This window comes from Neovison vison, chromosome 6 (assembly GCF_020171115.1).
Source record: "Neovison vison isolate M4711 chromosome 6, ASM_NN_V1, whole genome shotgun sequence".
Classification (NCBI taxonomy): domain Eukaryota; kingdom Metazoa; phylum Chordata; class Mammalia; order Carnivora; family Mustelidae; genus Neogale; species Neogale vison.
In genome coordinates, this window is record NC_058096.1 from 224499327 (window position 1) to 224512424 (window position 13098).

Genomic DNA, 13098 nt, shown 5'->3' on the forward strand with positions numbered 1-13098 from the left:
TGCAACGATGTTCCGTGGCGTGGTGGCCCAGCGTTGGGAATGCACTTCATGCTCACGACGTGTTCAAGGGAAAACAAGAACTTTTATTTAAAATAAATAATACACGGCATACAGGAGATGGACGGCGACGATAACGGTGACTCCATACAGGAGAGGAAGAACACAAGGGGAGGGGATGAGAGATTCTGGGGGGATGTCAAGGTCAGGGGATGGAACTGACGGTATTTTTCTGGGGAGATCTCCCCGCAGAGTTGTGGGCTCTGGATGCGGGTCTGGGAGTCCCGCAGGAGAAGGTGTAGGGGCAGGGGTTGGGCTAGGGGCGGGGACAGGGTCAGCAGTAGCGGCCAGTGCAGGATCCAGAGCAGGAGCTGGGTTAGAGACAGGAACAGGAGCACAGGCAAGGGCAGGGAAAGGAGCAGGAGCAAATGATAGGGACTGGGTCTGGGGCGGGAACAGGGGCCTAGGCAGGGCCAAGGGAAGGGGCAGTGTTCCTGGCAGGGCCAGGGGAAGGGATGGCGGCATTTGAAGGGGAAGATGTAGGGGCAGGGGCTGGGTCTGGGGCAGGAACAGGGGCGCAGGCAGGGAAAGTGGAGGCCTTCCTGGCAGGGGCAGGGGCAAGACCAGGGGTAGGACCTGGGTCTGGGGCAGGTGCAGGGGCAGTGGCCCTGGCAAGGAAAAGAGAAAGGACAGGGGCAGGGGCAGGGGCAGACGCAGGGGCAGGGGAAGGGGCAGGAGCAGGAACTGGGGCAAGTGCATTGGTGATGACTGGTTCAGGGTCAAGGGCAGGAGCTGGGTCTGGGGCGGGAACAGGGGCCTAGGCAGGGCCAGGGGAAGGGATGGCGGCAGTTGAAGGGGAAGATGCAGGGACAGGGCCTGGGTCTGGGGCAGGAACAGGGGCACAGGCAGGGAAAGTGGAGGCCTTCCTGGCAGGGGCAGGGGCAGACGCAGGGGCAGGGGCAGGGCCAGGGCCAAGACCAGGGGTAGGACCTGGGTCTGGGGCAGGTGCAGGGGCCGTGGCCCTGTCAGGGAAAGGAGCAGGGGAATGGGCATGGGCAGGAGCTGGGGCAAGGGCAGGGGTGATGGCCTGTGCCAGGTCAAGGGCAGGAGCTGGGTCTGGGGCGGGAACAGGGGCCTAGGCAGGGCCAGGGGAAGGGGCAGTGTTCCTGGCAGGGCCAGGGGAAGGGATGGCGGCAGTTGAAGGGGAAGACGCAGGGACAGGGCCTGGGTCTGGGGCAGGAACAGGAGCACAGGCAGGGAAAGTGGAGGCCTTCCTGGCAGGGGCAGGGGCAAGACCAGGGGTAGGACCTGGGTCTGGGGCAGGTGCAGGGGCAGGGGCAGTGGCCCTGGCAGGGAAAGGAGAAAGGACAGGGGCAGGGGCAGACGCAGGGGCAGGAGCAGGAACAGAGGCAAGTGCATTGGTGATGACTGGTGCAGTGTCAAGGGCAGGAGCTGGGTCTGGGGCAGGAACAGGGGCTCAGGGAGGGGTCGGGGAAGGGGTGGGACCAAGGGAGGATCTGGGTTAAGGGCCAGAACAGGAGCACAGGCAGGGGCAGGGGAAGTGGGAGTCGCTCTGGCAGGGGCAGGGGAAGGGGGAGTGGCAGGAGCAGGGGTGGGGGCAGGAGCAGGAGCCAGCTCTCCCTGGACAGCATCAGCATCTCCGTGGGCAGGAGCCCGGGCACCTGTCAGCTCCCAGTCTCCTGCCGAAGTGACTCCAGACACCATCTGCCCCTCCCGAGTTGCTGAAGTTGGGAGTGGGTCTAGCTCCTCCGCTGGAGAAGCTGGGAGAGGAGAGAAGGTCACCCGCGGGCCTGCCTTTCCCTGTGGCTTTGCAGAGACAGCACAGCCCAGGGCCTCCCGGAGAAGCCGCAGCCACGAAGGAACCCTCCCGGGGACGTCTCCCCGACTGCAGTCCACCCCCTGGGTGCTCCGAGCCAAGTCGTGGCTCCTGGCCCCACACCAGCCTGTGGGGGCTTCTCCCTGTGGGGCCCAGCAGCGACCCCTCCCCACACAGCCACAGGCACCCCATCCCAGCCTTCTCACCCTCGGACTTGGCCTCCGTGGGCTCCGTGTCCAGGACCGCAGTCCAGTGGAGTCCCGCGGGCAGTGGTCTGGGAGGTAGCGGAGGCCTTCCCAGGACCGGGGACTCCGGGGTCGGGGAGGAGTGCGTGTCTTCCCGCCTCCTTCCTCGTTCATCCGTGGCCTGCCAAGGCAGAGACGGGGAGTGTGCAAGAGGCGTCAGAGCCCTGCCCGGCCGTACCCACCGTGCTGCTGCCCAGTGCCCCTGCCTCTCCCAGATCCCACGCAGCAGACCTGTGTGTGCACAGCCCCGCACCTGGGTCGGTGACCCGTCCCTGCAGGGTCTCAGGGTCAACCCTGGGCAGAAGGGTGCACCCCCCACACCCCGTCCCACCTCGCCGGCCTTAACCTGGGGTGTGAACATGACCTGCCCACCAGGCATCTGACCCCTCATCAGCCTGCTCCTGCTCGGGGCATCTCCACCCCCCGTGAGCTCTCTTGACACACACACACACACACACACACACACACACACACACGGGGAGGAGACCTAGGCCTACACGGGTCGGTCAGAAGGTGTGGGGCTGTCTGACTCTGAGCCTCCCGGTGTGTCACCTTTCGATTCTTTTTGCCAAAGGGCCAGAGTCGTCGGGGAAGCCTGACACGACCTGCCCAGTGAGGGGACGTGTCGGGCAGGCGAGCTCTCCTCTGCCTGCATCCTCTGGGCTTCGGTAGGCAGCACCAGAACATGTCGCTTCCTTCAGGATCTGCCCAGAAATGAGCTGGGCAGGGGGCTTTGCTCTGGAATGTGGGTGCCTGGATACGTGGGTTCCAATTCCGTTGGGCTCTGTCGTCGAGGAAGTGAGGTCACCACTGCCTGGGGGCTCCTTACCCGACTTCCTGCTCCCACCAGAGCTCCCTGAGGGCGCCCCTCCCCCAGCTGCTCAAGGCTCCCCCTCCACCCCATGCCCTGTCCATCCAGGGACCCCCACACAGCCTCCCCACAGCCCCTGGGAGGCCTGGGTGCAGCTGTTGTCCCCGCTGGGGGGGCACAGAGCTGGGTTCAGACCGGGCTCCTGCTCCTGCCCAGGACCGTGAGCCCGCACACACCCTGCGGCTCTCAGGGCCTCCCCAGTCTCCACGTCTGCACACTGGGGTTGTTCTGGCTTCTCCTTCTAGGGATGCCATCAGGGGTAGGACCTCTCCATTCGTTCCATCCCTGCTCTCCCAGGAGGCTGGTGCACACACTTGGCCAGGCACGGGTGAGCCAGGGGCTGGGCGGGGGCATGGAACACAGCCCAGAGGGGCCTGGATCTGCTCTGGGATCCAGGCAAAGCCACCCTCCTCTTGCCTGTGTCCCATCCCCAGTGGCAAGGTTGCAGTGCATGGCTTCTGACCTTGGTGACACAGACTTCCCGGGGCTCCCATTAGGTGGAGGTCCAAGGGCCTCGACTGCGCCCCTGTGCTGGCCAGCCCCCACAGGGGACCCCGGGCATTCCCAAATCCGTCCTCCCAGGGTGGATGGCCTGTGGGACTGAGAAGGGGACAAAATGTTTGGCTGTCATTTCCCAGCCAATGGAGGAAAGTCTGGGACTTTTCCTGGTTCCCTCTCTCCTGTGTTCAGTGTCTGTCTCTGTCTTTGTCTTTGTCTCTGTGCCTGCGTCTGTCTCTGTTCGTGTGTGTCTCCCAGGAGCAGGATCTGTGGGCTCCAGGGCTGATGGGAGAAACCTCCGAAATCTCCCTTGTCCCTGTTTCCCTCTCCTGGGCTGGTGCTTGGTTCCTTGCTAAGTAAGGCCTTCTCACCCTGAGCAGGGCACTGACTCTGGAACCTCTTCCCAGTGGGGACCCTGAGGCTGCAACAAGGAGGGTCCTGCCCTTGGTCCCTAGACCAGGGGGCTAGTGTTCTGCCACATTCTGCAAGCCCACAAGGTCAGCCCCCCGAGCCTCCAGGCTGTCTTCTGCTCAGAAGGACCTCGAGGGAGTCCAAAGCATTTTCCCAAGACTGGGAGCACAGTGGGTCAGGGAGAGCGATTCCAGGCCAACAGGCTCTTCTACAAGCCTGTGGGAGACTAGGGACACCCTGTCTCTATGGCCCCATTGATAGAAGAGTAAGGGGAGGCCTTCGGTGTTGTAGCCCTGTCCACACGGGGAGGGGGTACCTCTTCCTACTTCCAGTAGTCCAGGGTGGTGATGGACACCAGGCCCCAGACCCTGTCCCCACCCAGTGTACTGGCAAAGCCCCTGGGCCCCTTGGGCCTCTTGACCATCCTGTCTCCCCTCTCCATGCTATGGATCTCGGTTTTTGCCAGGAGTCCTGAAGCCCCTGACCCCATGGCCCAGCTGTCTCCAACCTCTTTCTTCTTTCCCCCTTGTTACCCACCATTTTCCCAGGGTGTCTCCCCCTCTGACCCTTAGCTGGGCAGTGTGGTGTGTGTGTGCGTGCGCGTGCGCTCGTGGGCGCGCTCAAACACATATGCCTCTAGCTGTCTGGGATGCCCGAGGTCATGTCCCCACATGGGATGGGGTGGGTAGCTCTCCCCAAGGATCTGAGGAGCTCTCACCCTCAAAGCAAACCTCATGAGAGGGTCAGGGCTTGCCTAGGACTGGAGGGAAGCTCTGCTCCTTGGATTCTGTACCCGTCTTTTGTCCTGGGGCAGTCCCTGCCTCTCTTGAGCCCAGGTTCCCAACTATCCCTGAGGATTGGTCATGGAAATGCTTGAACTTGGCCGTTGCTCCAGGGGTAGGCGGAGGTGGAGGAAAGGTGCACCAGGTACACAGACCTCCATTCCGAGAGGGCCAGGTGTACCCAGGAGACCTGCACGCAGCACTTGTACCATGACCCAGCCTTGCAGTGGACGTGTACGCGACCCATGGCTCTGTACCTGAGTGGTCCCTCATGTGCCCTCATCACTGCCAAGTGCTCTGTGACTTCAAAGTCTGCTGAGCATCAGAACCGTGCCTACCCTGGGAAGCAAGGCTCAGGGTGCAAGGCCAGGTCGGTTGGACATCTGGGGATGCAAAAGTCACTGATTTCCCCCCACCTAGCTGGTCTGGAATTCAGACTCCATTACAGGGCCCAGCTAAATGCGGGGTTGAGCCAGAGGACTTGGCGACATCAGTGGAGGCCTAGTCAGGGCAGGGCGAAGATCAGTCTACCCCTTCCAGTTCTCCTCCCCTCCTTCTGCTTGTCTTCCTGGCTGTGCCTGGGACAGAGTTCTAGCCTGTCCCTGGATTCAGCCCTGGCTAGAGTCAGAGGGGTGGGAAGGAGGGCAGGAAGGAGGGGGTCACCACCAGGATGCCCAAGTGTGAGGGTGTTGTTACCGTAATGAGGGACCCTGTGGACACTCATGGATTTCAGCCCTTTTTAGCCATGAGCAGTGGCCCCAGGACTCGGCCCCTGCCCCATCCTTCACCCTCCATGAGGTCCCGCATTTCCCCCAGCCCAGTCCTTGTCTGCAGCCAGTCCTCCCTCCAGCCCCAGGAAATTCTGCTGCTCCAGGAGGCTTTTAACTCATTACAAGTTGGAGCCAATCCAGCCCTATGGGGCCTGATTTTAGGTCCTGGAGTCCCACAGTGAGGAGAGGTTATGTGGCACAGGAGCAGGGAGAGGGCAGAATGGACTCTCCCTGGGGGCCATGGCTCCCTGGTCTGCACAGACCCTGTTGTGTGCTGGCCCCTAGGGCACCCATACTCCAGCTCCCAGGCAGGCTCCGGGAGGGAAACCAGAGTGTGGCTTGTGCTAGCTCAGACTGTCACTCTGTCCTTTAACTATAGCCTGTCCTGCCAGCGGGACTCCCTCTCCCAGTTGGTCAGCAACACCCTCAGAGCCAAGAACAGCCCATCATCCAGCTCAGGGGCCAGTGTGTGGCCGGGCAGGCAGGGGAGAGCTCACCCTGGGCTCAGGGAATCCCTGGCTGGGCTAATGGTGGCTCGGGAGGGCTGGCCTTCCAGCCCCTCTGCTGAGCAGCCCTGTGACTGGAGTCATTTGCCTCCCCTCTCTGGGCCTCACTCTCTGCCTCTGTGCAATGCAGTGATCCTGAGTGATCGATCACTCCTGTGGCAGGAACATATGGGATGCTGGTGATTGACCTATTGTGGGCACAGAGTTTGGATTGCAGAGTGCTGCGGGGGATGGTGCACAGTGTTGCCAGTGAGCACCCCTCCTCCCAAAGCCATTCAGCCCTTCCACGCAGCTGCCAGGCCCCTGGGAGGCCACACTCCTGACACCAGGTCCCTATGCGTGGCTCTTCCTCAGCAGTGGGACAGGGTGGGGCCCTGGAACACGGGGTCATCTCCTCACTCTGAGGGCAGGAGAGCAAGGAAGACTTCCCCTGGGGTCCCCCAAGGCCATGTAAGAGGGGAGGTGGCTGCCCGCAAGCAGGACATTGAAAATCTGCTTCTGTTAGAGCCTGAGAACTGGGGTTTGGTTCTTTCACTTGCTGGGCTGACAAGACACACACGCTCTCCATGCCTCCTCCTTGAATGAAGAGCTCTCGCAGGGTCCTGGGCGTCCTGGACTTGGGAAGGGGGAGGGACCAGTCCTCTCTCTGGCTCCTGAAGGAGACCCGTCATCTCAAAGGCAGGATTGTTTCTCGTCATGATCCTGGGCCAGAATGGGAGACAGCCCCTTACAGCTCCTGACTCTGGGGCTGAGGGGGCCTTTCTCAGGTGCAGCAATGCCCCCTGAAAGTGGGGGTTTCAGGAAGAACATATGCCTGGACCAGGTCCTGCCCCAGGGTGGTGGCTGCCTTCTCCAGGTCTGGAGAAAGAGGGACATCCTCTGCTTCTCTGGGCGTGGGGTCCTCTGACCCATGAGCAGGCACTGGAAGTTTTCCAGTCTGACTCTGGAAGTGCACCAGTGGGTCAATCACTAGCCACACATGAACACGGACAACGTGCTAAGGAAGTGCCAGAGGTGATCCTGTGCGAATGGCCTGTGGTCGGCGGGCCTGGCAGCTTCAGTGCCCTCCAGTGGACCCCCTTTCCCTGGATGGGAATCCCCCTGGAGTCTCTGTCTTCAGCGCTCTCTTCCTGCTGGTTTCAGGACCAAGGGAGAGACTGGTGTGGCTTAGAAGCCTCCACCCCTGCCTCCCTCTTTTTGCACACATCACAGAAGGAAGTCCCATCTGTCCTCTGCCAGAGAAGGTGAATTCCTGGGTCAGGTGGAGCTCAGGTGCCTGAGGACAGAGGGTCTCCTGCAGTTCCCCCGGAGAGAAGAGTGATGGACACCCCTGTCTGGGAGAATGGTGAGCAGCATCCTTCCTAGGCCACAGGGGCACCCGTCACCTGGCAGTGCTTATACTCCGACTCACCCCTGGAAGCTCTGGCACAGTTTTTCATAGATGTATTTTTTTAAAAGATTAATTAATTTATTTGACAGACAGATCACTAGCAGGTAGAGGGGCAGGTGGGGGGGGTGGGGAGAAGTAGGCTTCCTGCTGAGCAGAGAGCCCGATAGGGGGCTTGATCCCAGGACTCTGGGACCATGACCTGAGCTGAAGGCAGAGGCTTTAACCCACTGAACCACCCAGGTGCCCCTCATAGATGTATTTTCAACAGAGTTCAACACAGAGGTGGTGGAGATAGCGGAGTAAACAACGCCAGTGCTTGTGGGGGTGGATGGTGCCTCAATTAAGCCACGGAGTCTTGATTTTGGCTCAGGATGTGGGATCGAGCCCAGTGTAGGGTCTGTGTTCAGTGCAGTTTGGGCTCATGATTCTCCCTTCCCCCTCCTGCCTCTCCCACCACTCTCATGCCACACACTCTCTCTCTGAAATAAATGAGTAAAATATAAAAATGGCATCATACAGAATGTACTTTAAAAATTATAAAGAATTGAACATTGATTTTGCCATTTTAAGCATTTTCAGTATAAAGTTGGCAGTGGTAAGTGTGTTTACACTGCTGTGAAAGAGATCTTGAGAGCATTTCATCGTACAATCTGAACATTATATCTTACAAATCTGAACTTCTGTTCCCATTGTTATTTGTTTTTCATGTAGAAAGCACATTTATTTATTTATTATGCTCAGTTAGCCACATATAGTACATTAGATTTCAATGTAGTGTTCAATGATTCATTAGTTGTGTATAAAACCCAGGGTCATCACAACACGTGCCCTTCTAAATACCCATCACTGTGGTATCCCATTCCCCTCCCTTCTGTAAGCCTCAGTTTGGTTTCCAGAATCCAGGGTCTCTCATGGTTTGTCTCCCTCTCTGATTTCTTCCCACTCAGTTTTCCCTCCCTTGCCCTATGGTCCTCCATGTTATTCCTTACGTTCCTCATATGAGTAAAACTGTATGATAATTGTCTTTCTCTGGTTGACTTACTTCACTCAGCATAACCCCCTCCAGTTCTACCCATGTTGATGCAAATGGCGGGTATTCATCCTTTCTGATGGCTGGGTGATATTCCATCATATACATGGACCATATATTCTTTATCCGTTCATCTGTTGAAGGGCATTTTGACTCCTTCCACAGTTTGGCTATTGTGGACATCGCTGCTATGAACATTGGGGTGCACATGTCCCTTCTTTTCATTCCATCTATATGTTTAGGTAAATAGCCAGTAGTGCAATCGGTCGGTTGTAGGGTAGCTCTATTTTTAATGTCTGAGGTACCTCCATACTGTTTTCTAAGGTGGCTGTATCAGCTTACACTCCCACCAGGAGTGTAAGAGGGTTCCCCTTTCTCCACATTCTTGCCAACATTTGTCGTTTCCTGTCTTGTTAATTTTTGCCATTCTAACTGGTGTTAGAATGTGGTGGCACCTCATTGTGGTTTTGACTTGAATTTCCCTGATGGCTAGTGATGTGGAGCACTTTTTCATCTGTCTTTTGGCCATTTGTATGTCTTCTTTGGAGAAGTGTCTGTTCATGTCTTCTGTCCATTTCTTGACTTCATTATTTGTTTTTTTGGGTGTTGAGTTTGATAAATTCTTTATAGATCTTGGATACGAGCCCTTTATCTGTAATGCCATTTGCAAATATCTTCTCTCATTCCATGGGTTGTCTCTTAGTTTTGTTGACTGTTTCCTTTGTTGTGCAGAAGCTTTTCATATTGATGATGTCCCCAAAATTTATTTCTTTTTTTTGTTTCCTTTGACATGTCTTTTTCTTCTTAAGATTTTTAATTTATTTATTAGACAGAGAAAGACACAGGGAGAGAGGGAACACAAGCAAGGGGAGTGGGAAAGGGAGAAGCAGGCCTCCTGCTGAACAGGGAATCTTATGTGGGGCTTGATCCCAGGAATCTGGGATCATGACCTGAGCTGAAGGCAGACGTTTAATGACCGAGCCACCCAGGTGCCCCTAGAGACGTGTCTTGAAAGAAGTTGCTGTGGCTGAGGTCAAAGAGGTTACTGCCTATGTTCTCCTCTAGGAATTTGATGGATTCCTGTCTCACATTGTGGTCTTTCATCCATTTTGAGTTTATCTTTGTGTATGGTGTAACAGAATGGTCCAGTTTCATTCTTCTGCATGTGGATGTCCAATTTTCCCAGCACCGTTTATTTAAGAGACTGTTCTTTTCCCACTGGATATTCATTCCTGATTTGCCAAAGATGGGTTTACCATAGAGTTGAGGATCCATTTTTGGGTTCTCTACTCTGTCCCATTGATTTATGTTCTGTTTTTGTGCCAATATCATGCTGTCTCGATGCTCACAGCTTTGTAATACAGCTTGAAGTCAGGCATCGTGATGTGATGATCCCAGAGTTGGTTTTCTTTTTCAACCTTTCCCTTGTTATGTGGAGTCTTCTCTGGTTCCTGTTTGTTCCAACTCTTTGAAAAATGCCAATGGTTTTTTTCTAGGGATGACATTGAACGTGTAGATTGTCCTGGGCAGCATAGATATTTTGACAATGTTTATTCTTCCAACCCATGAACATGCAATATTTTTTCCATCTCTTTGTGTCTTCCTCAACACTTACTTTCATAAGTGTTCTGTAGTTTCTAGAGTATATAGCCTTTACCTCTTTGGTTAGGTTTATTCCTAGGTATCTTGTGGTTTTTGGCGCTGTTGTAAATGGAATTGATTCCCTAATTTCTCTTTCTACAGTTACATTGTTAGTGTATAGAAAAGCAACTGATTTCTGTGCATTGATTTTGTATTCTGCCACATGACTGAATGCTGTATGAGTTCTAGTAATATGGGGGTGGAGTCTTTTGGGTTTTCTACATATAGTGTCATGTCATCTGTGAAGAGAGAGAGTTTGACTTCTTTTGTCAGTTTGAATGCTTTCTATTTCTTGTTGTTTTCTGATTGCTGATGCTAGGACTTCTAGTACTATGTTGAAAAATAGTGGCAAGAATGGGGCATCTTTGTTGTGTTCCTGAGCTTAAGGGAAAAGCTCTCCGCTTTTCCTCATTGAGAATGACATGTGCCATGGACTTTTCATAGGTGTTTTTTATGAAATTGAGGAATGTTCCTCTATCCCTACACTCTGAAGAGTTTTAATTGGGAATATATATTCCATCACAAATGGGCTCATCCTAGAAGGGTGCTTTGAAGGTCTAAGAAGCACTATCCACTCCATGGGTGAGACCAGAAAATGAAGTTCTTCCCACTTGGAGCATTACTATTTGGGTCTTAAAATTGTCTTGGAAATGTGGGAAACCTTGCATTTCCTGAAGTCTAAGCCTCAGAAGGTCTGAGAACAGCTGACCTTGTCAGGAGCCAGGCACAACTCCTCAGGAAGTGTTGGTGCAGGAAGGGAAGGGGCAAGGCTCTGAGGGTGGTCTGCAGCTAGAGGAATCCGGAGAAGGGGCCCTGCTTGTGGGGGACCCGCCCCAAACTCCGCCAATGCCTGTGCGGCCCAGCCAGCTGCAGCCAGCTGTACAGGTGGGAAGGGCCTCCAGGACCACCTGCAGTTACAGGGAGGCACCGGTGTAAGTTCTGGTGCTGGGATGCAGGCAGGTGTAGCAACCAATGGGCTTGGGGCACCACCCTCCCTGACCAGTCACCGTGTGGGGGTGGAGCTACCTCTCTGTGGGTGGGCCCCCAGCTGCCCCTGGATACAGCAGTGAGGCAGGCGAAGGCGAGATTGACCTGTGGGGGCTCCCTGGTGGGTGAGTACACGCTGGGGGCTGGGGTGGGGACCCGGGTGGTAGGTTGAGCTCCACGTGGGAAGTGGGGGTACTGGAAGGGGGCATGGAATGAGCTAATCCTGGGAACTCAGGTGAGTTCTCCTTTTTCCCTTGAAAGTCCCTTCTGCCCTATATCCGTTAATTGGCCATACCCCCCAGATCCTTGAACTCTAGGACGCCCACTCACCCCTGGTTTTGTGGGATGAGTTGTGGACATTTCAGGTTTCCCAGTGTTCCCCTGGAAGACTGCATGTAAGGATGGCACACAGTCCCCACGTCAGTGGGCGGCACCCCGGTCCCTGACACAGTGCAGGTAATGGACCTTGAGCAGCACCTCCAGATCAGCAGGGTCCCCCTGTTCAGGCACAAGTGTGGCAGCACCAAGCCTCAGAGCCATCCCCCAACTTCAGCATTGTGCCCTGTGTCCCTTGGAGATGGTGGTAATGGCCTGTAAGGATCATGCAGGTGGGTCCTCCAGGTTCCTGTCTCCCGCCCCAGGCACAGGTGTAGTGGAAACAGCCCCAGAGGCATTTCCTAATTTTAGCATTGTTCCCTGCTGTCAGTATTGTGCAGGAGGGGCCTCCAGGTCCCTGTTCCCCCAGGCACAGGTGTGGTGGCAACAAACTTCAGAGTAGTCCTTCAACTTCAGCACCGTGCCTCATGCCCTGGGGTTGGTGGTCATAGCCTGTCAGGATCCTGCAGGAGCTTCCCCAGTTGGGGGCCTGGAAGCTGGATTAAAAATATATATGTATTAGACTGGTGACTAGAACAGGGTCACCCATTTAATTTTGGGTGGCTCATTGGGTTAAAGCCTTTGCCTTTGGCTCAGGTCATGATCCCAGGGTTCTGGGATCGAGCCCTACATCGGGCTCTCTGCTTGGCAGGGAGCCTGCTTCCTCCTCTTTCTCTCTGCCTACTTGTGATTTCTATCTGTCAAATAAATAAAATCTTAAAAGATTATGATTATCTTTTTTAATGAAAGTATTGTTAAGATAAACTAGTTAAAAAACGTTAAAAGAGGAAAGGGTAAAAGTTAAAAAAATAGCAGAAGAAAAAAAAGAAAATTAAAAAAAATTAATTAACTGCAAGACTAAATCATGGGGAGAAAGCCATGAATTCCGTGCTTTGCTTTTTCTTCTCTGCAATTCCGCTGTTCTCCTTGGTAAGTGAGCTTGGTCTTGGCTGGATTGCTTGTCGATCTTCTGGGGAGGGGCCTGTTGCAGTGATTCCCAAGTGCCTTTGCCTGGGGCGGAATCGCACCGCCCTTACCCGGGCCGGGCTGAGTGATCCGCTCGGCTTTGCTTTCAGGAGCTTTTGTTCCCGGAGTCGGTGGAGTTCCGGAGGGCGGGCATGAAGCTGGCGGCCCCGGGCTCCGGCGGAGCAGCGAGAGCCCGGCCCGCTCCCCAGTGCGCCCTCGGAGAAAAGCGCTCAAGCCCTCCCGTCCGCCTGGGCTCCGCCGCGCTCCGAGCCCTCCGAGCCTGCGGCCGGTCAAGGTGAGCCCGAGCGGCGAGCTCAGTCCTCGGCTCCGTCTCCGCAGCCGGCTTCCCGCTCCAGTACCCGCGAGCTGCGGCACTCAGACACCCCGATCCTTCTGCGACCCCGCGGGACCTGGGGCCACGCCGACCCCGCGGGGGCTCGCCCCGGTTCAGCCTCTGGAGCGACGTCCCTCCGCGGCACCGACTTGTAAAAGTCCCGTTTTGTGCTCCGGCTCCGCCGCTCGCCGGGAGCCGCCCCTCCCCCGCGGTCTAGGTCCTGTGCTTTGGAGTCACGTGTCCGCCGGTCCTACCTGTCGAAAGCGGTCGATGTTCTGTTTCTAGAATTGTTGCTCTTCTTCTCTCCGATCTCCTGTCGGGTTTCTAGGTGTTCGCAATGGTTGGACAAGCTGTCTAGCTGGTCTCCTGCTACTGATGTTGTCTCAGCCTGTTACTTCTCCATCTTGCGTGCGTGTGTGTTTTTTACAAGATCTTATTTGACACAGAGGGAGAGACGT